Source organism: Columba livia, chromosome 26 (genome assembly GCF_036013475.1).
Source record: "Columba livia isolate bColLiv1 breed racing homer chromosome 26, bColLiv1.pat.W.v2, whole genome shotgun sequence".
Taxonomy (NCBI): Eukaryota; Metazoa; Chordata; class Aves; order Columbiformes; family Columbidae; genus Columba; species Columba livia.
Window position 1 is genome coordinate 5027793 of NC_088627.1, and position 27903 is coordinate 5055695.

Genomic DNA, 27903 nt, shown 5'->3' on the forward strand with positions numbered 1-27903 from the left:
ACCCACCCTGCTTGGATGGCAGCTGGCGTTTGTGTGAAATTGTAAATGTTTTCAGATATCAGTCAGGAGAAACATGACAACCTTTGCTTCATCCTCCCTGTCGCGGTGCTGGTGTGAGGACTCCAAGGTGTGTAGGACAACCCGGTGCAAGCTCTGCGGGTACAGGGGAGCTGCAAACTCTGCCTGGCCACAAACGATACCCAGGGCTTCAAACCTCGATAATCGGAGGATCAAACCCCTAATCAGGGCATCAAACCCCCATATCAGAGCATCAAACCCCGATATCAGAGCACTGAGCCCTCCACCTCGCTGGGGTGTTTGTGTTCGGTGCAGCTCCTGCAGAATGGAGTGAACAAGAAGGGCTACACCTTGTGTTCTGGGGTGTTTTTAACCAGCAATCCTACTGTAAGTAAGAATAAAACTTGATTTTTAGTTCCAAATCAACCATGTGGTGTTACTTTTTTAATTCCATTGCTCGGTAAAAATGGACTTCTTGTTCTTTCTGTAGGTGTTTGTAACAGGTCGGGTGTGCTCCCTTGTTCCCTTTCTGGTTTTGTCCTGACAATATTAAACCTTTGCCAAAATACAGTTGAGACCAACTGCTGTCATCTTAACCGAAATTGCATGATTTGAGGTGAAAGTTGGACCTGCGTTGGGCTGGGTCTCCAGTGCCTGTTGGGGGGAGCGAGACGGTGTCCTAGAGGAGACCAAATAATCCGCGCTCACAAGACTTCATTCAGCTTTAACTCAGGACAAAGAGGATGTACAGCTTAACGTTGTCTTGATGTGAAAAGGGACAAACAATGTATTTTAACTTTCATACGTAAGGAAATCCATACAAGGAAAGCTGCTTGTGTTATTTCAGGTGTTGAATAGTTGACTTGATCTTTAAGATTTAGTCCTGTACGTCCATATGAAAGCTCAAGGGAGTAGAAATCCTGGAATCCAGCCTCTAATAGCTGAGTCTACCTGGAATTAACCTGTGCGGAAATAGCGTGTTAATCCACAAACGAGGAGCCTGAAAATAATACTGAGCGGCTCTATATAATACAGCTGCTGTATAGGAAAAGTGAAACTTCCCTGTTTTGGGAGGTAAATCAGCAACGTTTTCTGTTGTAAAAGAGGTTGACCCAGCCGAGAGGCTCTTTTCCTTCTTCCCACTGTGTAACGTAGTCGTGCCTTCCTCTTAATGATGTGGTGCTGACCCCTGTCAAATTAATCGGAGCATAAATAAATGTATTTTGGCCTGATAATTGTTCCCACCGTGATTTTTTTAGGCTCTTTAAAACCAAAAGCCAGTAACTTTCTCAGCAATCATATTCTTCTTCTTTAGTGAAACTTCATGGAGCAACCGACCTGGTCTTTAACTTCCCATCCAACTGATACAAACACCCTCGAGTCCCCACCTTCGAGTTAGTTCATGTAAGTGTTTTTTCCTGCCTCTTTTGCCACCGGTGGCCAGTGAACCACGCAGCCGGTGGCCTCCCGGGTGCCACCAGCTCCTTGTGGCCACCGCCGCCTTCCTGGGAACGTGGGAGGCTTCGGAAATACTCGGCGACTTCAAACGCGTTTGACGGTATGTGGGGCGGATGCTGCGCTTTCATGTAATATTCAACAATTTAATCCCTCTTTGAACGCGCAGAAAACATTGAAAACATTTCAAGGTCGTCTTTTGCAAGTACAGAAGGGGCTGTGAATGAAACCTTCATTCACGCCGTGGAAGCCGGGGGTCCGCTGCCACTCCATTTCCTTGGTTATTAAAACATCAATTTGTCTTACTACTTAAGCTGAGCTAAGGCGCTGCCTTCCTCCCTTTGTGTGGCGCTGGAACACCTGCCATTAGAACTCATTCTACTCCGGAGAGAAACTCCCTTTCAGATATGCTTGTCTGAAAATAAATTGACATGTAAAGGTCCCTTTTGTGGAGAAGCGCGTGTAAAAGTGCCGGGGGAAGGAGCCGCTGGCTCACAAAAGAAGGCGCTGACTCTAAATGGTGTGTGTGGAGGGGTTAGAAGTGGGAAATCTGGAGGGCGATGGTGTAAACGGGCTGTCGTGCGGCGTGAGGATCGCGCAGCTGCGTCCTGGGTTTGGTGTTAGACTGGAAGGTTTGGGGTGATTTTTGGCTCAACACGTGGCAATAAAACTGCTGCGTTGTCTCGGGGTGAAAGGCTGCGATCCGTTGTTTTTAAGAATACCCTCCCCTGCTTTTTAACACGTGCAACGAAAAGCGGGAGCATTGGTGGTGAGTGGTGTCCAAGTGTTACAAACCCCAGGGCTCTGGTGTTTTCCTGCGGCAAAAATGTGTATTGCTTTCAATTGGGAAGCAGTAAAAGAACCCTTGGTTATTTATTCTGTCGCACAGGCAGCAGCGTGAGACAGCAAAAGTTAAATATATTTAATGGAAAGAACTATTTGCTTTGAGTTCCTCGTATCCTGTGGAGCCGATGGCTCCCTCCTAAGAAACAGTTTGTAAGTAGTTCTCTGGGTCAGGATTTGGAGTGACGCTGCTTCCAAATCTGCTTTGGCACTGAAAAGACAGATGGGTCCTGTGACTGGAGGAAAAGTTCAGTTTTGTGGGGCTCATTGGGCTGCTGCATCTTCTAGCGAAGAAATAACTCGCCTCATAATTAAGATCAAGTCAAAATATGTTCAGGGTTTGAAAGAACAAAAGTGAAATGTGCCAATTAATCCTAGATGAGCCAGTGCCACTCCTGGCTTATCAAACAAGTACAAACTCGCGTGCTGCTCGGCTCAAATGCTGTCTTATTTTTAAACAGCAGATGGTGTTAGAAACCTGTACCAGGTGGAAGCTCTTCGGTTTTATGTGAGAGATCAGAAGTAGCAGCAATTTCTCCTTTCCCAAGGGGTAGTTCCTTCACGAGAAAAACCGCAAGCTGGGCCTCTGCCTGGGTGTTTATTGCAGAGGGAAAAACTTATGTATCACATATGTTCGTATTCTGGTTTGACTTATTCTGGTTCTAATAAAAGGTACCTGGTGATGGTCTCCGTGATCCTCTAGCAGAGATGGAGCAGGAGAAACGAGCTGTGTTTGCTGCTGTGCCTCAAACTCCAGCTCCGACTGCCGCGGTCTATTGGTGTCTTGTCTATGATAGCAGCACTTTGCATGCTTAACGTGTTTTATAAACATTTAATTACTGCAGCATTTGACTCCAAGCCAGGAATCTCTCATCCATCCGCATCTCGCAAGGCTTGTGAAAACGATATTCAAACGATATTCAAATCACAGAATTGCAAGAAGGGCTGAGTTCAAACTTCACTTAAAGAAACCTCCACTAGTTGGGATCTATGAGCATCACCTCATTATTTCATCAAAGTCGCTTTTTCTCCCACGCACCAACCACTTTGTAATTTTAACACGTGTTCTCCACCCCAGCTCCCAGCTCTAGTTTTTAAAAATGGTAGAGAAATGCAGACTTACAGCATTTTTCGCTGCGCCCGCCTTCCTCGGGCAGCTCAGGGGCTCAGCCCTTGGTCTTCGTGGGGTTCGTGACACCAAGTGGAAGCAGCGACTACAATTTAAAAAGCTTGCATTAGATTAATAATTCCTACCTGAGCATCTGCCTCTTTCACCAGCTCCCTTTCCTGGACGGTTGTTGAATGCAGACAGGGTGTGTGGCAATAGAAATCATTTCTTTTCCATGAAAAACAAAATAAGAGAGAGTTGTTGGTGGGCTGTGTGTGTGTTTTTGGGGATGCACACAAACAATCACTTCAGGTTGGGGCAGAAAACCCAGATGTGAAGCTTTTCTTCTCCAAGACACATATGAGCTTGATCTCATTGCCTTGGTGAGGGGTTATTCTAAGCTATCGAGGAGAAAACCAAGGTCTGTAACTGTAATTCTGAAGGCTTATTGTGAACTCTTTTTAATAAATGCCACTGCTGGTAATTAGACCCGTTTAATGAGACAGATCCCCAGTTTCAAGGCCCCGATCACTCGCTCTCAGCGCAGTGATTTGTGAGCACACGACGAGCAGCGACTCACAAAGTAGAGCAGGATTCCCGTTCCCGCGCTGGTGAAAGCCGGGGCAGGGAGCTCCTGTGATGTTTCATTAAAGCTTTTCTCCTTCTGGCAGAGCAGATTTAATCAGACCCGCCTCCCAGTTCCAGCTGCTGGGTTTGAAGGCTCTGATCTGTGCGCTGGGTGCACGCCTAATTATGGAGGCAATTCCCATGGATACCAAGAAGAATTGGCTGTACTGGCAAAAATGATCCCAGCTGGGAAAACAAGGAAGGAAAATGTGTTGAAATATTCCGGAGGGGACTTCAAAAGTTTCTGGAAATGTAAGTGAAAAACATTTCCAATGTTCTTGCACCCAAATGTGTACATCTTAGTTGTTTTAAAACTAAGATACAGGTTGTTTTCATTCTGGTTTGCAGCAGTTGCTGCTTTTTGTGCTGCTGAAGGATTTACCAGCACAGCAAAACTGAATTTAGCCGCTCGCTTGTTACCTGCAGCCACTTGTGGCTGCTTTTTCACCCTTGTTTTTGTCCCCTGCAAGGTTCCCTCTGCTCACCTGTACAGCACAAGAGGTGTATGTAGAGAAAACGGCCAACAGCTTGTGTTTCCATAAGGGCAACACCCGGGGGACGCCTGGCTGGTAATTCTGGTTCCGTCTGCAGTGCTGGCGCATGGGACTTCGGTAACTTGCTCCCTTTATGCCTCATTCTTCTGAAATGTAAGAATTTAAATAGCTTCTTTCTGTGTAAGTTAATATTCAAAGGGTCTGTCCAAGGAAAAAGAGCACTGCTTAGTTAAAAGAAGAGGGGGAAATAGCCGGTCATGCACTGCTCAGATGTGGAAAATTAAACAAATGTGATTTAAAATTATTTTGCAATTGTTCAGCTGATGTTCAAACTGCACAGAAACAGCTGATTCTTTTGTTTAACTACACAAATACAAAAATCTTTTTGAGGAGTTTTTTTCTTTCACTTTGGGTTTGTTTGGAGGCTTCTGGGAAGAACCCAATAAACTACACAATGATTCTAACTTGTATTTATTTCCCTAATTTATCTGCAGCAGGAGCTCAGACACTTTTTGAGATGTTACAAGCTAACACAAACACAGAATCAGGGAAGCTGTAGGACTGTTGGGTTGGATTTCCATCCCTTTCTCATCCAGGGCACCTGCTCTCCTTTCCCTCCCCCCCACCCAGTCTCCCCAGCTGTCTGTCTGTCTCATTTATGTCAATTAGAGACTCAATGCTGCCTGATTTAATTGGCCTGACTTTCCCCTCTAATAGAAAGCTAAGTGCAGGCAGAGCAGGCAGCTCTCCTGCCTGACCGGGGGAGGATTCTCTTTCGTGGTTGGGAGGGCTGGGGCTTGTTTGTGGAGCACAATAACCTGTTTGTTACAACCAGCACGGAGAGGCTGGTGACCTCCTAATGGGGATGGGACCCGGGCAATGATGTCATTTGAAAGCTTGGGGGTATTTCTGAGCGGTTAAGGAATTTGTGTGACTGGTTGCTCACCTCGGGTTGGCGTTTTGTGTGTTGCAGAGGTCGAGGTTTGCTGCCCGAGATGGTGTTTCCTCACCAAGGTCAGTAAACAACGCAACTTCCACCACCTGTAGCTGCAGAGGGCTCGACCCTCCTCTTCAGCCACTGCCAGAAGCACTTAATCCTGAGTGAGGTTGACCAAGACCTGTGTTTCATGGGATTCACGTGAGGGTCTGCCTCTAGAATAGAATAGAATGGTATGGGCTGAAGGAATCTCCCCAGCACCCCCCCTGCCATGACAGGGACATCTTCACCAGCTCAGGGTGCTCAGAGCCCCGTCCAGCCTGGCCTGGGATGTCTCCAGGGATGGTTCATCTACCCCCTCTCTGGCCAACCTGGGCCAGGCTCTCACCACCCTCAGGGCAACAATTCCTCCTCATGTCCAGCCTGAATCTCCCTCCTTTAGTTTAAACCATCACCCCTTGTCCTGTCACAACAGCCCCTGCTCAAAAGTCTGTCCCATCTTTCTTATTGTCCCCTTTTAAGTCCAGAAAGGCTGCACTAAGGTCTCCCCGGAGCTTCTCTTCTCTTCTGAACACCCCAACTCTCAGCCTGTCCCCAGCAGAGCTGTTCCAGCCTCGGGTCATTCCTGTGGCTCCTCTGGCCCCTCTCCAGCAGCTCCATGTGTGTCTGTGCTGAGAACCCGGGTCTGGACCAGCACCGCAGGGGGGTCCCACAGAGCAGAGGGGCAGGATCCCCCCTTGACCTGCCACAGCCCCTCTTTGGGCAGCAAACCTGGAAGCAAAGCAGCTCAGATGAAATCTTTTCCCTCCCTCTGCTCCCCCTTCAACAACTGAATCCCAGGAACCAGAGCTGACCTACTTCTCCCTGGCTCCTCACTGGCGTCTCCCTGACAAACCACACAGCCCCTCTTCAGCCCCCAGCAGAAATGTGAGTTTCCCAAATAAGCTGTCCCGCGGAGGTGTCGATATTAAACAGCAACAGTACCATCTAGTGACTTAAACTCACAGGGAGCACCATTTAGAGGGGGAAGAGGAAACCTGGGAATTTAGGGAGGCCAAGCAAGGGCCCAGATTTGCAAATGAGATCTTATCTCTGGGTTAATTTGGATTTAGAAAGCAAATTGTGCTGATGCTGCAGGAGTCTGTATTTTGGAGAGCTGTGCTGTGATGCTTCCTTGAGAGAAAGTCCCAGTTTTAGCCTCCTGACTCCGCGCTGAACCCAGCCCTGCCCCACGCTCCCTCTGCTGGTAACGAGCTAATTGATTTAATGTGTTCACAACTTCTCGCACACCCACTCGCGTACACGCCAGCAAATCCTTGCAAGCGCATGAGACAAAATTTAGAGCTATGGTGATTTCTCAGTCCAAATAAATGAGCACCTTTTTGCTCTGATGAGCCACTGGTGAAATCTTGAATTGGACACACAAAATAAATAGATATAATTCCATTTATCGCATCAAAACCAGGCCCAAAACGGAGCATAAAGGTCTCACTCCATGCAGATCTGAAATTACATACTCTCCTTCACAGCTGAAGGGAGAAAATCAAATTAGAGTATTTGTTTTTCCATCAAAGGACATTAGTCCTGATACAGGATTGTTACGCATCGTCATCATTTCTTGTGTGTGGGAGTTGTCCCTGTAAGAATTCCAGCTGACCGAGACATCGTTTGGAGGTACCCGGTCAATGACGGGCTATGGGGTGTTCTGTGCTTTCGGTGCAACTTTTTCCAGCTGTTTTTCGACACACATGCGTGTGTTACATCTTTCCCAGAGAAACAGGCCCTTATCACATACACAAAATCCACCGATTGAGGAGAGGTGACACAAAACCCAGCGCTGCGGGACTTCAGTGCTAAAACACTCTGTCAAGCCTATTAAACACCATTGGTACCGGCAGGAGAAATTGCTTTGCTGTCTAATCAAACGTGTCCCCTCTTTGCTGTCAAGAGTGCAGCGCTGCCCTGAGCCCGCTCAGCCTTGCTCGTGGGCTGATGAGCGCCTGACAATTTTCTGGTTTCAAATTAAACAGAAAACTAAATTAACAAATTAATTGTTTGCCGTGTTTTCCCTCGGTCGGCAGCAGCCGCCTCAGGACCTGCAGCCAATCCAGGGCCCCTCTCCGCAGTCCCCAGCAGAAGGTGGAGCCCTGCGTGAGTTCCTGCTATCTACCAAGTGTCAGTCATGTTAATTTTAAATTACTTTTGTACAGCTTGGTGTCAAAACGATTAAAGCATGAAAAGAAAAACCGAACTAGAGAGAGGGAAGTGGGGGGAGAGAGAGAGAATGAATAATTTACCTTGCATTTACAGCAAGGACACTTGGATTTCTTTAACTCCTCAGCTCTGAGAAGCCTGAAACTTTTATTTCCTCGACTGTAACCTGCTTGGGAGTATTGCCAACAACTGCTCGCAGCACAAAGCCGTGATTTTATCTCAGTTTCTACCCAGGTAAGACTTTTCTCCCCACTGCACTCACTGTTTGTTGCAATCACCAACACAGACAAACCCACCCACACGCAGCCCTTTTCTCCCCTTCTCCGCGCTCCACTCCCAACTGGGATGACTCCATAACCCGCACGTACTCTGCTAGATAATTACATACTCAGAAAATATTGAAATAATCAGATACAGCCTTGAATGTGCAAGAATTAGAGTTGTAGGATCCCAGTGTAACATCCCTGCATCTAGTTCATGCACCCAAGCCAAGCACATTGTGACAACTCTGGGTTTGGGGCACAGGCTGCTTTTATTTCTCTTCTGAACTCCATCCACAGCTTCTTTCTCTTTCCAGCTACTGGATGGTATAATCTGAGGTCTCTGAAATATCATTTTAAATCTCTTGAGGCCAGAAGAACAGCACAAAGCTTTGTAAGAGGAGAATTCGACATCAGAAAACGTAAAGCAAGTTCAGCCGCTTCTGTTGATGTTCACTTTGTTTTCAGCTTATACACAGGAGCATCTTCCATTCATTTAAAAATGGGGTATATTTTGGATTATTTGGAAACTTCTTCCTCCTTGGGCTCAGTAATCCCCTCCCTTCCCCCTCGTGGCTGCGGTTCCTGGGACCGTACTCTCCGGCTTTCACTCATGCACGCAGACATGGAAACGTTTCTTTCATTAATAGCGGGATTCCCTTCACATGACAATGTTTCTTCAGCTGCTGATTCACAAATACATCATTTAAATGACTTCTTTTTTTTCCCCATTTGGGAAACTCCTGTAAACTTCCCTCATCCTCCACCAGAGGCCTGGCAGGAGGCTCCAAAGATGAAGAGCAGCATCTCTCGCAGAATCTTTCAGTAATATCACTTCAGACGTGCCGTGTGGGAGTACCGAGTATCACATACTCCGCTCCGATAACCACAGCTTTCCCTGTTTAATATGTGCTTAGCGCCAGAACAGCAGCTATATAAAACTAACACCTTTTTTACTAGATTCTGCTAGTCCAGATTGAGTGATCTCTGCTCACTTTAAAAATAAAAAACGTCATCAGCTGGAACATTAAAAATAGAGGTGTAAATACTACAGTGGATCTGGTAATTATTTCAAATAAAGCACAATTCTCAACCAGATTATCTTTTTCTTCCCTAACCAAGCAGGCCTGGCCTTCTCCCTGGCACTGGGGAGCTGGTGCAGCAGCAGGAGAGGGATTTGTATTGGATCCATCACCAATTGTACTGCTGTATCACTTCCAACTGCAAAATCCTTACGTATCAACTATGAAACAGTTTCAAACTCTAAATTGCCTGCCGGCTTGACAATTAACATCATTAATTGAACAAAATTCAGCCAGAATAATTGATTCATACTTCATCACAGAGCCGGAAACTTTTCAAGGTGTATTTTTCTATCATCTCAGATGGTCGTGCTGAGCGTCCCTGTGCTGGGCTGGGGGTGCAGATGTTATCGCTCACACCGTTCTCAGGAATCACTAAAAACAGTCAAATGAGTGACATTAAAGTGACCAATACTGGGGTGGCTGCCATAAAAATAAGAGGACAAACCATAACTTGCTCAGACTAGAGCACACTAAAAGAACATCTAGGAATAAAACACTTTTCCTCAATTAAGAGTTCGCGAAATCAGGGAGCCGGGGCTTTTTTTGTTCCTATCCAACACTTGAATTTCCAACAGTTGGACAATAAGAATTTAAGTTCTTTGTTTTAATGTGTTGAGGGGTTTTTTAGGCTTTTGATAATCTTCCCATGATAATTTAAACTATCTACCAGGCAACATAAAGCTTTTCAGTCCAGATTATTGAATCAGCTCTTTGTTGGGAGACACTTTATCCCCTTGAAGTATCCAGGATGATTTATCCTTATGGGACATGTAGACAAAGTGACATTTTCCTAATCTCCTGCTATCTAAACACAAGATTGCAATTACTCCAAAACAACTCACATCAGGATGTGGTGCGCTGTTGGCTTTTCAATAGCGGCTGTTTATTAGTTTTCCCCAGGACCTGTCCTTTTTATTGAGGGGATAAAAAGAACCTGGAAACAATCGATTCTGAGCCCAAGTTTTTTGAAGGAGTTGGTTTTAATTTGCTGACTTGCTCCAAAGAAAGCTGTCTGTGTGTAAATTCACAGATCCGCTGATGAGTAATCAGTGAGGTTTTGTGCTTTAATATTTTGATGGTAGAAGGGAGGCAGCACAAGCCTGACAGAGTAAATATATATATTTACAAGACGTTCTTTACAAGCCCAGAATAATAAAAATACAACGAAGAGAGGAACTAACTCGAAGTCAGATATTAAAAGGGAGATGAGGCCTCAGTCAAAGCACAGATCATCTTTAATTGACCGCTGGAGGAGCGGAAAGCTGATAGATATTTCCCTCTTTGTCCTCAATAGCTGGAGCTGTTCTTCCCAGTAGACCCTGAACTACAAAATTTGGCGCTAAAACCAATGAACAAGACAGCAAAGACATCGGGAGGTCACGGACAAACCTTCACCCTCCATTTACATTTGGATTTCAGGTATATAAATGAAGCCATATACAAATTTAGGGAATGGGGATAAGGAAATGAAGTGTATGAAAGGTGCCGGGCATCTGGAATGGGGAAGTTTCTATGGAAATGCTTGGTCGCTAACAGGATTTACGGGTATCTACTTGCTATAATGGATCTTTTTCTTCCACATAATTTCATTACATGTTGCCTACTTTCCCTGAGTAGTCCCAGAATCCCCGAAACTCAGAGATTCAGCAGAGGAAGGCAGGGAGGTTTGTGTCAAGAGTTGCATTTCGACACCAGAGAGGATCAAAAATTCCACATTTAAAGGGCGGTAAACTCTGGGAACTGGCAGAGCTGGAGAAATAAGCTTGAAAAGGAAACAAGGTAGGGAAGGCAGAGGTAAGTATTTAACTGTTCGGCAGAATCACTAAAACCCATATCTAATGAACCACACAGTATTTATTTATTGTGCTGGTCTGTGTATTACAGGCATTTATCAGCACGCTTGCTTTCCCTTCCAGTACTTTTGTCCTTTTTTTTTTTTTTGCTGGTTTTCATAGACTGTGTATTTTTACTCTCGTGTCATTAAATAATGCAAGTACTAAGATGCAGACCCCAAAGGCCTCTCAAAGGCCTCCTGGTGGACAGCAGGGTGACCATGAGCCAGCACTGGGCCCTTGTGGCCAGGAAGCCAATGGTACCTGGGGTGGGTTAGAAGGGGGTGGTCAGTAGGTCAGAGAGGTTCTCCTGCCCCTCTGCTCTGCCCTGGGGAGACCACACCTGGAATATTGTGTCCAGCTGTGGCCCCTCAGTTCCAGCAGGACAGGGAACTGCTGGAGAGAGTCCAGCGCAGCCACCAAGATGCTGGAGGGAGTGGAGCATCTGCCGTGTGAGGAAAGGCTGAGGGAGCTGGGGCTCTGGAGCTGGACAAGAGGAGACTGAGGGGGGACTCATTCATGGGGATCAATATGGAAAGGGGGAGTGTCAGGAGGATGGAGCCAGGCTCTTCTGGTGACAACCAGGGACAGGACAAGGGGCAATGGGTGCAAACTGGAACACAAAAGGTTCCACTTGAATATGAGAAGAAACTTGTTGGGGGTGAGGGTGGCAGAGCCTGGCCCAGGCTGCCCAGGGGGGTTGTGGAGTCTCCTTCTGTGCAGACATTCCAACCCGCCTGGACACCTTCCTGTGTAACCTCATCTGGGTGTTCCTGCTCCATGGGGGATTGCACTGCATGAGCTTTCCAGGGCCCTTCAACCCCTGACAGTCTGGGATTCTGTAACTTGCAGGTATCCTTTAGTTCAGTCTGACAGGAATGAGTTTTAGCCCCTTAGGAAAGCCTGCTGTTTGGAAGGGAGCGGGAAGGGAAAGGAACAACTTGTATCCAGAGGAAGCAGAGCAACCCAGGTGTGAGGGCTGCCCCATTTCCCCCATTTCTTCACCTGAAAAAACCGACACGTGAGTTTGGTTTCTTTTCTTTCCGCTACCTCAGCAAGACGCTCAGTGCAGGAGGACGGGGCCGGCCGGGCGGTGTCTGGCGCTGTCCCCGGGCCCGGGGGGGCTCGGCAGGTCCCTCCGCAGCCCCCTACAAGCAGCAACAAGCAGAGCTCAGAGTTGGGCGCCCGCCCCGGTACCGCGCCGCACGCCGCAGCCAGGGGGCAGCAAAGAGAGGCTTTGCACTTTTTTTTTCTTTCCTCTCTTTTTTTTTTTTGTTCTCAGCCCTTTGCAGTTGGAGCTTTCCAACCCGATTGTGCTAAATGCTTGTGTACCAGTGTTTCCATTTACAAACTCGGGCTCCCCTCCCCCGCAGGAACTCGCTGCCCTCCCGGCCCGCGGGGGGAACCGAGAGCCCCGGGAACACGGGGGGAGCCGGAGCGGTTCGGGAGGGCCGCTACCCCCCCACAGCCAGGGGGCTGCTGCCCAATCCCCCCCGCCAAGGCCGGGATTTGGGGCTCTTCGCCCCCCCGCCAGCTCCCCGTCGGTCTTTCGGGGGTACTGAGGGGCGCTCCCTGGGTTGCGAAGGGGAAAAGGGGTGCTCCCCCCCCCAACCCGGAGCCTGCACGGCGGTTATGAGGGAGTTTATCCCTCACTTCTCCATGCTCCATCTGCACAGGAAGAAAGGGGTGGGGGGACCGGTTTGTCAGCGGGCTCGGCGGCTGACCGGGCTGCGTGTGCGCGACCCCGGCGCAGCGGCGGGGAGGGGGTTGTGCCGTGTGTCCCCCCCGCTCTCCCCGCTCCCGACCCGGGACTCTTTCTCTCCCGCCCCCCCCTCTCTCTCTCCTAAGCGGGAGTTTCCAGGAAGCGCTGAGAAGAGCCGCAGCACCGCGCAGCCTCTCGTACAGCGAGCTCCTTCCGCCGAGACCGTGGCAGGAAAGCCAAGTAGTCCCAACCGCCACTTCTCCCTCACGCTGCAAAAGGCTCTGCCCGGCTCTCCCTTAGCGGGACGCGGTTATAGAAATAGGCAGAAAAGTGTTTCCTTCTCCCGCCCTCACCCCGCGGCCTTGGTCGGGATAAGTCAGGAGGAAGCGGAGGGGGGGAGGGGAAGTGAAAAAAAACCAAGCGCCGGCTCCGGCGGAGGGATCCGGCGGCGCGGGGGAGTGAGGAGGTGCGGGGAGCTCTGCGCGAGGGAGGGGGGTGAGCGGGAAAACGCGGCGCGGAGTCGGGAACAGCGCCCCCTCCCCCTCCCGCGGGGGGGCCGCCGCCTCACGGCTCCCCCGGCCGGAGCTGAGCGGCAAAGTTGAGGGAAAACTTTCCCCCCCTGGTTTAGGGACGAGAGTCTGGGGTCGTGCCTGAGCCTCCCTCCGCCTCGCACGACGCGGTGTCCTCCTAGCAGGGGAGCGCCCTCAGAGCAGTTTCCAGGCGGACCCAGCGCTGCCCGTTCTCCCGCAGCAGCGGGGTCGGTGTTTCCACCCCCTCAGTGAGGGCCCGAGGTTCTGTCAGCGCACCTGGGCCCTCCCTCCGCCGGGCAGGCCGGGGCTCTGCGCCCTGCAGATAAGGCGCTGGTTCACCCCACCCCTCTGGTGGCCACGGGCAACTTATTGGCTTATTTTTCTGGAGAAACGGCCCTTGTGAGTTGCCGAACCGCACCGCCACGTTGAGGGAAGTTTGCCCGCCATCCTCCCCCCTTCCAGCCCCGGATGTTTGTCTTCGCACAAGCCCCCACAAATCCCAAAAGCTGCCCCTCGATGAGAGCTTCACATCCTCCCGTTAACCCTGCGGGGAGAGCAGGGCAAGAAACTCTGATCTGAGGCCTTAACACCCCCCATCCCCTCCCCCTGTCCCAGTCACACAGGCTTCGTGTCCCCCTATTAACCCTGTGGAGAGAGGACAAAAGCTAAACTATGATCCTGCTCGGCTTCCCCCATCCCATCCCCGGCTACATGAGCTTCACATCCTCCTGTTAGGGCTGAAAAGGGAGAGGGAGAGAACAAGAGCTGCTGCTGATTGTAAGGCCTCGCTCGGCTTCTCCCCACCCCCTTCCCAGCCCCATCCCCCACTGCAGCTCCCATAGACTCGCATCCCTCCCATTAACGCTGAAAGGGGAGGACAGGAGCTCTGATGGGTTTTTCTCAGGCTCACTCTTGTTTTCTCCCCCCTCCACCCAGCAATACCAGCTCCCCAGCCCTGCAGAAGTGCAAAGCAGGCAGCTGGCTCTGCCAGCACCGCCGCTCAGTGTGCCCTTTCCTCTGAGCTGCACAGCCCTGCGACAAAAAACACCCTCATTCCCCCTTCGTTTTGCTTATTCATTATAAGGGGGTTGGTAGTGTGCATTTTAAAACGTGTGATCTCTTGTTTTGGAGGCATCTGTGCTTTAAGAATAAGGTTTTGTTTCCTATCATCTTGAATGTGGCTCTTCGTAATAATGTCTTGAAGTGCTCCATTTTTGTCCTTAAAGTTGGATTTTATTACCTCTTGTGGATCAGTGAAGGTCGGTTTAACCCTTTGTATATGAAAATCAGCAGTCACTTTAGGAAAAGGTTGCCTTTTCCTTTACTAATTCATAGTTACAATAATATTTTATGAGTGAGGTTTTTTCCAGCGCAGTCCTGATGCCTGCTGAAAGAAGCGTGTGCTTCAGCACTGATTAAAGTCATGTATGAGTTAATGAGAAGCTTGCAGAGTATGTGAAGCAAGAGAAAATCTTTAACCAGCTCTGCTGTTCCTCTACATACCACAAACTTGTAAGCTGTAACCAGAAGGTGGATTGAATCCGTGTGAAATGCTGCAGTAGGAGACTCTTGTAATTGCATCACAGGTGGATGCTCACTCAATTAATGTATTAGCATTTTCAAAACACCTTAAACTTGTGTGGGTTTGGGGTTTTTTTAAGTGTTTTGAGACTTCATATTTCAAAGTACGTTGAAATCCTTGATGAAAGATGCTACAAGCCTACAAAGTAGTATTTTCTAGATTGTTTTCTTATTTTTAAACAACTATTTTTTCCCCTATGCTAACTGCTTTCTAGATTAACAGATTAATAACACATAAGAGACTCTCAGGTGCTGGAGGAACAGTAGCGGTGGTGTCAATGTTCTAGTTGTGGGACTTCTAATTTAAGAAATGTATTGTCATAAGGAATAAGATCAAGGCTGAATCCTGCTTGCATTTCGGTCCAAATATAAAACACGCTTTGGAAGGAGCCCCCAGTGAACACTCAGAGTAATTAAGTAAAAATAAAACCTTTCACTTCATCCCCCTTCCTTTCCCCTTTTCACATAGACAAGTGAGTGCAACAGTGTTTCCATTCCACCATTTTCATTATGTGTCCTGATATTTCTTAATTTTGTATCGCGTCTTAAATCCTCAGGTGACTTATAATTTCTGTGATTTGGGGCTTTTTCTAGACTGTGCTTTTAAAGAAGTCATCTCACTGTGGCCCAAAAGGAGCTATTGAGCAGCCGTTCTCTTAAAAAGGACTGAACTTCTTACAGCTCTGCCTTTCCAAACACCTTTTCTTCTGTAATTTTCATACTTAATTGTTGAATTCCTTTTTTTTTTACATTAAGTAAATATTTATCAGTACCGGTTGGATCTTTTTAAAAGAACAGAGCCTTGTCACTGAGACGAGCACTCCGTACCGTATTGAGGAGATGACATAAAAAAAGAGTGAAAGAGAGTTGTCTTGTGCTGGGAACATCAAGGCCATTTTTGGAAAACAATACTATAGAAAATGGAAATGAAAAATGCATTTTATGCTGGTGGGAACTTGTAACGAGGCTAAGAGAGGATTTGATATCTCAGAAAAGCAATCATTACAAGGAAAAAAGCGGGACTTTATCATCCATTTGTAAAAGTTCTCTGACTGAATATTCTTTTGGGGAACTGAAATTTGGCTCAAGTCTGTTTATGAACATCTGTTGAATGGAATTTTAAAAAGGCACAGATTATAATCCTATTTTCTGTTGGCTGTTCAAGATGATAAAATAAACCAAAACACAAGTATCTGCAAGTACTTTTTTTATAAATAATGAGCTGTGTGAATGTTCTGTAGTCTATACTATGGATTACCTGGTTGTATATGTGTTTTCAATACATTTCCCTTTCTGTAGCTGTTTAATTCAATTTGAATACTGCCCTAGTAAGATTTTAAGTTTTATTTTTTTGTAACGAGAGACTTTTGGATTTGGTATCTCTGACATTTTTTTGCATAAAGAACACAGCGATATATTGGGGGGGAAATATTGAGAGCTGTTGGGTATTCCCAGAACTGTGGCCGTTTGCTGAGATTCACATCCTGCCCACCTGCCTTCTGCAAGGCTTCTGTAAATGCGGTCGCTTGGCGTCCACTGTCTCTGGATAGCACTAGTTCAGCATCTATTTCTGCAGCGTTTGTGACCTCCTGTTATTCAGGCAGGTCTTCACTGTAATTTTCCTTCCTATTATTTTGCCTCTTTTGCAGCCTGATGTTTTTGCCGTTGTTTTATATTCCAAGCAAGGATCCTGTGAATGCTTCAGCTCAAAATTTAGGTCACCTCCGATGGAAGAAGGAAGACCTAAAAAGTAAAAATAAGGTTTCAATGTGCCTTTAAAAGTACGACTCTTTTGGAAAAAACCTCATCTGTATTTGCTGTATGGACTGGGAAATGGAGGGTGCCTTTCTTTATTCTGGAGTGAAAGCCAAGTATCTTCATGTGAGTGTGGTTTCTTTCCCATGTGCTTTCCTGGTCCTTTTCATTTTCACACCTGCTTTGAGCTTTAATCACTCAAATTATTCATAGACTTGCCCTGGAAAAAGAAGAGAGTGACCTCTTCCCATCTGGAGTAGATGGATTTACAATCCGTAATTGTAAATGGACTTGGATGACTTAATAATGGTTTTTACGCTTAAAATCTTTAATTCAGTGATTTCATTGCGTTTTAAGAATTCTGCGCCTGGTCTTTTCCGAACCGATAAGTTGAAGTTACACCATAGAGATTTATTTCTTGCAAATTATCTCTTAGCATTGGGCTCCCATCTAGAAAGTGCTGATGATCCCTCATCAACTGCTGAGCCATCAAAGAACACGCGTCTTTTGCAGGACCGGGCCCGTAAGCTGCGCTCTTCTTTTTCCTGTAATTACATACAACATCTTTCATGACAAAGAATCTCAAGACAATTTATGAAATCAAAAGCCACAAAAGTAACGTGGTGCTTGTTGCGGGTTGTGTATTCATGTTGATTCTGATGTAGCAGCCCCTCGGCCCGAGGGTATCTACTTAAGCCAACTGCTTTGCCATTCGTTTGCATTGCTATAAGCAGCAAGCTGGAGTTGATAGAAATCGGTTGCTATTGCCAGCAACTCTTGTTTTTCTGTTACTGTAGTGGCTTAATTTAAATTATTAAGAAACTTGTGAATCTGTTTTGTTTCCTGCCCTTCCTAGCAGCTATCTGTGGTTTTATGTGTATTAAACGTGCTAAGCTTCATCTGGCTTAGATGTTCAATAAATACCTTAGTAGATGCAGTTAAGTCCAGTTTCCTCTATTAACTCGGAAAAGATTTGTTTCTTATCTGAGTCGTTCCTCCATTCAGAAGGCGAGAAGCCTTGCAGAGCCTGAGTTCACGTCATAAATCACCCAGACAAATTGAACTCGAGGCAGAAGGAGATACAAAATGAGAATAGTTGCGATTTAGACTCAGTGAACGCTGTGGTGTTCTACGGAAACATGCTTGGCGTGAGAGCGACCTGTCACCAAATGATCTTCACGATGGAGGGAGCGCCACGAGGGTGACTCTGTGGGCTCGCGAATCACGCGGCGTATTTAGAGAGTTGTCTCGTACTTCTTTGACGCTGTCTTTTGCCTACGGTGCTGCCATTTGCTCTCCGTTATGCTTTTTCTGATGCTCAGAGTGCCGTTATATTTTTCGCCAGCTGCAGACAGGTTGTTGGGCAATTCGGTGTCTTCTCAGCGCTCTCTCAGTTCACAGAACAAGGTCCGTTACTTCCTGAGCCCAAATGGTGTTCTCTGCAGCTGCATGGAAGAGCCACCTCAGACACCAGCAGCTCGTCAGCTTCCCAGGTTTCATTCACTGAGTTTAACCTTTGGTGATTAGTAAACCAACATGTTAAGAAAATTTGTGGCCCAGCTGTTGCTCTTTGCAATTCCTGAGGCTTGCCAACCAAAGTCTGCACCCTCGCCCGTCGGTGTTTCAGTATCCACCTCATATTATTGCAGTTTTTGGCTTTTCTGTTGGAGATGGAGACATGTAGAGACATCTTTAAGATGACAATATTTTTGATGCAAACATGAACATAGGTGCTTTTGTAACACCAGGTCACTAGTTCCTCCTTCCCCATCTCCCATATTTGGTAGAATATTAATTGGGATTAATTCTAACAAATTCATAAATAAGTGATGTGTTTTATAGACCTGTCACTGGCTAAAACAAGTCTTGCAGGAAAAGAGGATTTCTAATTCTAATAACTAATTTCTAATTTCTAACTACTCGAAATACAAATGTTTAGAATAGTTAACCATTTTCCAACTATTCCTTCAACTGAATTGCAATCGTCAACTAAGCCCCACTTCTCAAGTGTGCCTCGCTTCGCCTTTAAGTACATTAAAGTAATATTTGGTGACTTCCCTTCAACAGTATGGGTCTGTTATTGATAATATTTTGTCAAAAGATGATAAAGACCTTCTTGGTCTTCACCCAGACTCTGCTATGATTCGCAGATATGTCATTATGTCATCATGTACTCACTATATGATAGAAGACAGGGCTACCAGACAGAAATCTGTGCCGATACAAGAACTCGTGTGACTTGGAGCACAGGTTCCGTACCAGATGACGCTCATGTACAGGTACAGCTCATCCCAACCCCATAGTAACACTGCGGCTGCTGCCGATGATTCCAACTCTCCTGATTAGTTACCAAGCTGCTTTTTGTTTGGTCTTCTGCCTAATTTAAACAATTCATCCTGTCTTTATTCAATACAAGGTTATTTTCTACTATTAGCTCTTTTACAGTGTCTTCATTACTTATTGATTACAGTTCTGAAATAGTTGGGGATTGAGGGGGTCCTTTTTGATTCAGAGAGTATTTGATGAATATATTTGCCAGCACCTGCAAACTCTGTCCTTGTTTCCTCCACTCCTTCCATATTTACTGTAAGGACCCTTCAAAACAGTCTCGACTCCCCTAGTTATGATCAGTCTTTCCTTCTGCTAGATCAGAGCTTCCTGTTGGTATTTTGTAATTTCTGAGTAAGGCGAGTCTGATATCTTTCAGCTCAGTTGGTACTTCATCTCCTCTGCTCTCCCAGGGGTCCTGCACGTGCTTTCAGTTCTGCCTCAACGTTTTTGATTTTGTGAGGTTCCCTACTATTTACATTTCTTCACGTATATCCTCTTGATACCATCTGCTACCTTATGTTTTGCTCATCTCTGAAATTTAGTAACCATATTGCATGCAACGTTGTTCCAGTTTATTTTCTTAACATTTAATTAAAATGTTCTGAAAGAACAAAGCAAATTAGAATTCACCCTTTCTGTGTAGACACCTCAACTGATGAGAGAACTCAATAAACACCTTCAAATGCCCCGACATAAATGAATTTGTAACTAAAAATTTTGTACATTTTTTATCCAAAAGGTATATTATCAAATCAACTAGGGAGGTTTTATTACTGACAAAAGCTAAGGTTAATAATAACCTTCTTTAATAAGGATTGCTGTTTTCTCTATAAACTCTTTTTCTTTGGAATTCAGAAATTCTCCTAAGTATTTACTCTGGAGTCTGTGTGGCTGTGCCTCGTTAGATAAAAGCTGCAGTATTCCAACTGTTGTACTGAACTTGACTCTGACCTACCTTGTGAGGCCATGCCTACAAAGGGATGATACATCCAGCTTGTTTGTTTGATCTAATTACAGCTATTTAACTATATTGAGCACAAGTACACTCACCCCACTTTGTTATGCTGATTTAAGGTATTTTCACTGTTAATCGGGTGCACGGTTCTTCCTCGTATTAATTTAGCTCTCCAAATGTTCTGGGCGGTTATCCCATGGAGTGCTGTTCTGAATGGTTTTCTTTCACAGCGTGCTGACAGGGAATTCTCGGGAATGTGGGAATTCTGTGGGTCACCTAACAAATTATTATTCCTTTTCTACGGGCATCCATTGATCTTTTTGCCCACACCACTTCCTTCTCAAAATGCTCAAAGGCTGCATGGAGAAAAAACTGGTAAATCCATTCCAATGTGTGTTCCTGTGAGGGGGCACGGGTGGAAGGATTTGGTTCTGTGGTTCTAGAGCTTTTGCTACTTTGATAACAGAAGAAATGCACAAAGAAGGACAGTGAGATGTAACCAACCTGCTACCTGTGTCCAGGATCCCTCTGGATTCCACTGTTGTGGGTGCAGCCCACCAGTGATGGATAGCACAGGGTACTGGTGCAGAACTGGGGTGCTCAGGAGCGGCATCAAACACGGGGGTGACAAAATCGCATTCCGTGCAGATCGCTGCAGAGTCTGAATACAAAACAAAGACGTTCCGTAACACGCTACCTGTGGAAAAGTATCATTTCTGATTATTTCCAACTGAAAACCAGCCAGTTTTGTGTCGGGGGTATTGTCACGCGTTTTTTTATGTATCTATGTGAAGAAGGTGCTGATCTTCTGTGTCATAAAGCTTGGCAATGCATAAGAAATTACCAAGAGCTTTTCACAGGTACAGTCCGTGGATCAAATAAGAGTTATGGGGGTTCAAGGAACAAACACAGTCTGTCAAGCCAGGAGAATAAATTTATGAACACAGAGAACAACTTCTTAATAGTTGCACATGGCCTTGCTCATCAATGTAGGTGATTTACCATGGAATGGATGTAGAATGAATGTACAATCATCTTACAAAACTTCTCAGAACAAACTCATTGGAAACTTGAGCTTGCCCTGATTTGTACAACATCTGTAAGAAGCGGGGAAAGCACATGAGTCTTACATTATCATTTTCTTGCTAGACTTTTTCACTCTCCTGCTATTCACAAGATGAGCAGAATAACTTTGTTGATGTCCCTTTTAAAATATAATAGACATAGTTGCTAGAGGTGAGATGAACCCAAGTTAAATCTGAAAGGCCTGTGAAGAAAGAAGCAAACTGGAAAACTGAAGATGCTTTTTTGGCTCCGTGTCCCTGGCTGTTGTTCATGGGAACGTGAAGTGGTGGCAGATACAAGGGCGGGCTCTGTGACAGCGTGGAACACCAGGCGCTTGGAATAACGGGAAACATCTCCAGGGTCGAACAGGTGAGAACAGAAGATCCCAAGAAGGGCAGCCATGGATTGTTTGGTAATGAAAAGTATTGCTAAAGCAGGTACGTTTTGTCTGGAGAGATTAAGAAATCCTAGATGGAAAGAAATGGGCAATAGCTTGTGCACACTCCAGGCCCAGGTCAGCCCGTGTATGATTCACTCTGTATTTCGTGCTTCTTCACGCTCTTGTGACCCGGATGAATTTAACAGGGAACTGAGCAGAGTGTTCGGTTTTCCTATGGACGGTTCTTACACTTTTGCCCATCTTAATCCAATTCCTCGCACCGTGATGCAGGCTCTAATTAGAAATCAAATCATATAACCTGCCTTCTCAAACCCTGTCTCATTCCATGATTTTTTTTCAGATTTTCCTTTTATCTTTGTTATTTGATGTTTGCTTACATATTTTATTTATTGCATATAATTCAAGCGCTGCAGTAAATACAGAATTACTAACTGTAACGGATGTTCCTGACGATCTTCACTATAGTATCTGAATACGTTTTAACCACCACAAATGTATCTTCTCAATCTTGCAAAGAGGTTTTTCCTCTGATTTCACTGATGCAAAGCAGGGAAATCAATGGCAAAGCCATCAGAGTTCTATACTGTGTCTGTATGTTCCGCACTGACAATAAACAATTGTTTCTTTACCCTTCCCTATTAACTGTGATGAATTCCCAGTTTACGATCTTTTTGGTGGTTGGTCCCTGTGTGAACAGCCTTGTGCTTTGCATTAATCTCATTACCGCATTCCACCAGCCCATTCCTGGGGATTCCTGTGCTGTTCCAGAACCTCATCCGGTTCTCCGGTTCTGATATTCCAGTTTTCTGTATTGCATTGTTGTCACTAACCACCTATATTAACACTCCTCTTTCAATTCCTTGTGCTAATATAACTTCAAAGCAATAAATAGCACCAGTTTTGAGATGGGTGCTGGAGGAGCTCTAAAGCTCTCCAGCCCAAAGATGTTCCCATTTCAACACAATTCAGATGGGGTTTTCAGCCGTTTTTTACCCACGGAACTTTTCTTGCGCTAATCTTCATATTTTCCAGTTTAACTCGTCTTTTCGCATGTGGCACCACATCAAATGCCTCGCTGAATTTTAGGTGGGTGAGATCAACTGTGTTTTCCTTTACCAAGAAAAATCTGCTTTCTTATCAAAGCAAAACATCAGATTTGTCTGGCGTGATTGCCTTTGTTAAACCTAGGTTGCATTTTATTTGGTTATTTTCCTCTACATCTTTCCCCCCTCCAGGGGAAAAATAACTTAAATTTTACATCTCATTGAGGTCGGGCTAATTAGTTTCTAGTTGGCCATTACTTTCCAAGACTTTGTAGGATGTCAATTTTAGATTATTTCTGTACCCCTAGAAGCGTTAGTAAGAAAAACCCACTTATTTGCATCACGACTCAACTATAGCTTCATGTTTTATTTGTTGAAGGGGTTTTTTTTTGCATTTTCAAAGGTGCTGCATTGTGGCTATTGATGCAGGAAAAGTCGTGAGTTTTGAAGTATTGCAAAGTCCTTAAAAACACCCTAAGAAGCTTCTTAACGGACGACAGCTGAACCCAGGACTCCGTGATCCTGTTGGTCACACCAGCGGATTGTTACACCGATCACTGACATCCCGAAGTTTCGTTCTTCATGTCGCTTCACTATAATTTCCTGCTGTCTTTCCTGTGTTTAAACAGAAAGTGAAGTGTTGTGACGACTCCACACGTATGTGTGCAGTAGTCCTTAAGAAATACAGTCTAAAAATAGACAAAATAAGTGAAACAATACAATAAGAAGGTGAATCTGGAGGGTCAGATGATTACGTGGACCCATGCCACTGAAAACCTAGCTGTTTCGTTATGTCTCCTGGAGGTAGGAAAAATGGTTACTTTTAAACACTTTGGTTCCTAAAATATGTCATTACACTCCTTACCAGCACATATAATGATTATGAATCTTTCTGAGCACGTTTCGCTCAGGTACCTTGTTATAAATATAGGAATGGAAGCAACAACCCTTGAAGGTTTGAGGGTTTTGTTGGTTGTTTTTTAATAAATATTTGAAAATTACATCTTTTTCATGATTCTTCAGTATGTCTGGAACTCAGGATCCTGGTTTACAGGGCAAGTCAAGAGTTCTGACCAAAGCTTTTGTTTTACTGGAGGTGTGTGTGGTAGTATGAACCTTTATAAAGTAACATCGCCGAGGTTTGGTTGTGGGTCTCTGTGAAGTCACCGATAACCGTTAGATCCAAATGACCATGTTTCACAGTCCCAGTGCTGGATTCCAAAAGTTCCACTGAAGCTGGTCTGAATGTGCTTCACTTTTTGCTCCTAATGCAAGTAAATTTCACTGAGGTATATAACTCGTGAAGCCGGGAATCTTATAGCATGTATGTTTGAACAAAATGACAGGCTGGCAGCCTTAAAAGCAGAAAATCAGTCACATCCCTGCACGCAGAGTCCTGTGTGTGTGAAGTCCTAAAGCTCCCCATGTGGGTTAGATCACAGAATTGACATTTGGAAAATACACATTTCTGGATGACTATTGAAAGGTGCACGAGTAGAATTGCAGTCTGACCCGTTCACGATCGAATGTTTCAACGCTGGTCAACACCTTGTTTATGTGGAATATTGCAATTTTATGACATTTTCTATCAGTTATTTGTGCCCGCCTTTGTACGTCTGAAACGAAGGGATGTTACTAAGTGCGTTCTCCCCCATAGCATGAATATTTAATAGTTGGTGTGTTCTTTCTCTGGATTATGTGTGTGCCTGCAGAATATCAACAAAATCTCTTAAAATTAAGTTTTGCAAGAGATTTTCAAAGCACATCATATGATTGAGTCGCAGTGCTGTGGAAACTACACCATTGTAGAACTTCACCGCAAATACTAGAATGAATTTGCCCGGTGATGGTCTTGTACAAATAAGCCCAGATTCAGCTGACTTCCCCTAGAGATTCGATTGCATTGTGATCTGAGTTCCCAGCACTGATGAACCGGCGTCTTTTAGAAATCAAAAAGGTCTTTGGCCCTTTTCACAGGATTTTCTTTGTTTTCTCAGAGGTACAGATACTCGCTTTCTTGACTTAGGAGCTGATATGAGTATTCTGGGCGGCTCCTGCAAAGTGCTGAGTACATGGTTAACTTTAAGGGAGTATATGCTCAAAATCCCCCGGACTGCTGATGTTTAAAATTACGCATAGACTTAAGTACTCAGATGGCCTGAGGCCAGTGGCTTCGCATCTTCTAGGACTGAGCCCTGAGGAGACTACAGCGAACTGAATTTCCTCTCCCCGTTTTAAATATAAGGTTTAACGCACAAATTCTGACAGCCGTTTAATTACAAATACTTCTTTTAATTGTGAGGAATGCGACGTGCAGAGTCGATACGCCTGCTTTCTCTCTGTCTCTCCCGGCATCCGTGCTCTCTCCTGTACCGCGTTAGTGCAGGGCTGGCAGTTTTCTGTGCTGCTCCGTTCCTGCTTTATCCTCTTCCGTCTTTTCCATCTGCTTCATTCTGTTTGGAAAATGGCAATGTAGAATGTGTTTGGTGTAACCTTAATCCTGACCAGCATCTGGGCTCCCTTTAAAAAAAAAAGCATCTACTGCAGGCAAGGTTTCAGTATATGTTTCCCTGCTTTAGTAAAACAAAGTTGGGGAGGGGGGAGAACACCCCAAAATAACCATAGAAAAATAATATGTATTTTAATGGACGTGTTAATTAACACGGAGGGTTTAATGTTTTCCTGTATACATGGACAACCCATGGTTTTGTACTTTTTATCTCGCCTCTCTCGTGGTCGGTGTCATGTCAGAGGTAAACCAGATTTGGACCCGTTTAGAAAAGCAGGGAAAGAAGAGGGGAGATTGTTTTTAAATCTTCTATTAGCTGCCAGGCTGTTAATTACTCACAAATAGGTAAAAGTTAATGCCACCATAAAAAATGCGATGAACTGAAATTCCTGTGTGACGCCTTATGACATCACCCTATTAAACTTTTACAGGCCGTCCAGAGCTCCCCAATGGCGAGGTGATTTTATTAAATGCTCCAGAAGGTAGTCACCGAGATCCAGTTGTGGTGACCTGGCCGTGAGTCCTGATGCTCTCACCGTCCCGCATTGACCCAGCCGAACCGAACCCGGGACCAGGTTGGTGAAACCCGCTGGGCCGGGAGCCGCTCCCCGGGGGTTCCTCCGCCTGTCCTGGGATTTTTTGGGAGAGCTCAGTGGTGTTTGGGCACCGGGAGCCTTTGAAAATCTGGCGCTAGATGTCTCCAGCACCTGGAGGTCGCGCACAAGACTCGGTAATTGTGCACCCTGCGGAGTATCATTGTGTTTAGCCACACGTTAAAACAGCCGCTTCAGAGCCAGCGCGGATCGCTGGGGTGGGACTCCTCATTACCAAGCGCAGAATAACGCTTTTCAGCCAATTGCGCTTCCCTGGTGGGTGTCTCTCCCCTTGCCATTTTTTATGCTTTTTGATTTTCCCCGACCCCGAAGCCGCGGTGGCGGTGCCGCATCTGCCCTGCGCCCGCAGCTCGGGGCTGCTCAACTTCGCTCCTCCGACAGCCGCAGAGGTCGCTTCTGAGCAGCACGGAACTGCTCTTTATTTATTTGATTTTTCCCCCCACTAAGGCTCTCGGTCCCTCATGGCCAGAGTGGAAAAGCACATTTAAATCCCGAACTCGGATTTCCCACGTGGTGTCTCGCTGAGCTGCTGTCACAGCCGCTTCCCTCTTGCCCGCGCCGAGATGGTCATTAACACTTTTAACCAATTTCAGGACGCCGCACCAGAAAACCCAAACTTGTGCAAAACGCGAGTTTGCGTCGTCAGCAGGCTCTTGCTCTTTGAATCCACCACCAAGTGTACAAATAATGAGGGGATTAAAGTTCCGCTCCACCTTCCGTGGGGACTGTTTAAGTGATTGACATTTGCCAGCGATTTGAGGGTTAATTCAGCCAAGTTCATAGCGTTTGGCATTCGGAGCCTGTGCACATGTAAAGAGCGCATGTGGTTTTGGAGTGAGGAATTAACAGTGTTTACTGGGAGACAAAACCAATTGTTTACGTGAATATAGGATATATTGTATATGTGTATAAGCATTAAATTGGGGGGGGGGAGGGCTTTTTTTTGGTTGCCTTTTCACCTCATTCCAAGATCATGGTGTTTGAACGCTCCTTGGGGAGAAGAGGAAACTGAGGGCAAGGAGGGAAATACCCAGAGTTGCATCTGTTTTCCAGACCTCCCCGTAATTTCTAGGGCAAGGTGTCCCCTACCTTTAATTATTCCGTTTAAACAGACCTAGAGCACGCCCCATCTTCAAGGCCTTTTCCCCGATGTCTCTAGGAGGCAGCAAGGAGAGAAAATCTTGGCAAAAAGCGCAGGGAAGGATGTGAACCCCTCGGAAAATTCCACTTCCTGCCCAGCAAGGCCTGGCCTTGGGTCTCTCCCTCATTCCCATGCACGTAAGGAGGGATTTCTGCCTGAGGCCACCACACCAGCTCTCTAAATAAATGCAGAGAACAGAGTTAATCTGCGCTCAGCACGATCTCCTCTCTTCTACTTCCCTCCATTTTATTTCTCAGCTGTATTTTTTATCCCTTTTTCAGCACGCTCCCAACTCTCTCCTGCTGAACTTGCCGGGAACAAAAGGCTCCGTTCCAGATCCAGCCCGCAGTTGCCGTGAGAAACTTCCTCGCAAGGCTGTTCTGTGGCTGCGCTCCCTCCTCCTGCCTCGGGAAAATGAAAATGGCAGAGCCAGAGCTGGATGAAAAGGGGGAAAAAACCTCCTTTCTCAGCGCCTGCTTTCCCGCAGCAGCCCCCTCCCTGCCCCAGCCGTGACGCCTCGACCCCAACTTCTCCAAAAATACACTTTAAGAGGGCAGAATTTCACGGGAGCGAATATATAGCTATATTTTCTTTTACTTTCCACTGAAAAGAGCAGAGAAGCAGAGGGACGGCTGCTGGGAGATTCTCTGTGCAGGCGAACCCGCTGCTGCTTTCCCCTCCCTGCACATCATCACCACTTCCCAAGTACTTGAAACGGGGTAATACTTTTGCTTCAGTGGGAAAATCCAGGCCCAGAGTTGAGCTCTTTCTCTTTTGGCACCTTTAAGCCCTTTTTTTTAACTCTTCCGAGCGGGGTTTGCAGTGTAAAACACTTTGCTCTGTGAGCCCACCCGACAGCTCCCAAACCTGGTGGGATTCAGTCAGAAATCAGACGGTTGGCTCCTGATCCAGCGCAGGGGGTTTTAGAAACTCTGCTCCGCGTTTTGTTTGATATATATATGGGGTTTTTTTAAGTAGATTTACTCTTCCTGCCCAGAGCTGCTGTTTGAGGGCGGCTGTGGAGCCCGGTGTGCAAACCCGCCCGTATGCAATAAATGCAGTTTGCTCTTTCCCTGCGCTTTATCCTTGTTTTCCTCCTCACATTGTCCCTTTTCCAAACATCTCTCATTTCTCTCAGAACTGTTAAATTCCATCTCCAGTCTTATTTTTTTTCACCGAGAGCTGCTTTTTCTCGATTAGCCCTGAATCTGCAGATATATGCCCCAAAACTTCCCCTGCTTTTTCCACGCCGGGGACGGTTTAGGTGGGAGATGCGCAGGGGACGTGTGGCAGCGCCGTGGGACACCAGGCGTGTCCCCAGCCCGTGGGATGTTGTTCTCCACGTCCCTTCCTCTCCGCAAAGTCCGCTCCGCCTTTTCCCCTCCTCCCAGCGAGGGCTGCTAA

At 46.0% G+C, this 27903-nt stretch overlaps 4 long non-coding RNA genes across 5 annotated transcripts; 2 read left to right on the plus strand and 2 right to left on the minus strand.

The window, feature by feature from the left end:
• Window positions 1-1243: 1243 nt before the first annotated feature.
• LOC110357549 (uncharacterized) lies at window positions 1244-12656 on the minus strand. The gene is made up of 5 exons (XR_010468179.1): window positions 12527-12656; window positions 11879-12021; window positions 5492-5697; window positions 4537-4691; window positions 1244-3530 (listed from the first exon to the last, which is right to left on the minus strand). It is a non-coding gene; the product is annotated as an uncharacterized LOC110357549 (long non-coding RNA).
• Window positions 3941-23236, plus strand: LOC110357550 (uncharacterized). Of its 2 annotated transcripts, XR_010468182.1 has the most exons (5): window positions 3941-4303; window positions 4522-4698; window positions 5519-7930; window positions 10336-10460; window positions 10659-23236. It is a non-coding gene; the product is annotated as an uncharacterized LOC110357550 (long non-coding RNA). The 2 variants fall into 2 exon arrangements; XR_010468181.1 differs by having other exon boundaries at window positions 10336-23236.
• LOC135576437 (uncharacterized) lies at window positions 22583-26784 on the minus strand. Its single transcript, XR_010468178.1, has 2 exons — window positions 26448-26784; window positions 22583-24688 (listed from the first exon to the last, which is right to left on the minus strand). It is a non-coding gene; the product is annotated as an uncharacterized LOC135576437 (long non-coding RNA).
• On the plus strand, window positions 25101-27571 carry LOC135576438 (uncharacterized). The gene is made up of 2 exons (XR_010468180.1): window positions 25101-25319; window positions 26781-27571. It is a non-coding gene; the product is annotated as an uncharacterized LOC135576438 (long non-coding RNA).
• The last annotated feature ends 332 nt before the right edge of the window (window positions 27572-27903 follow it).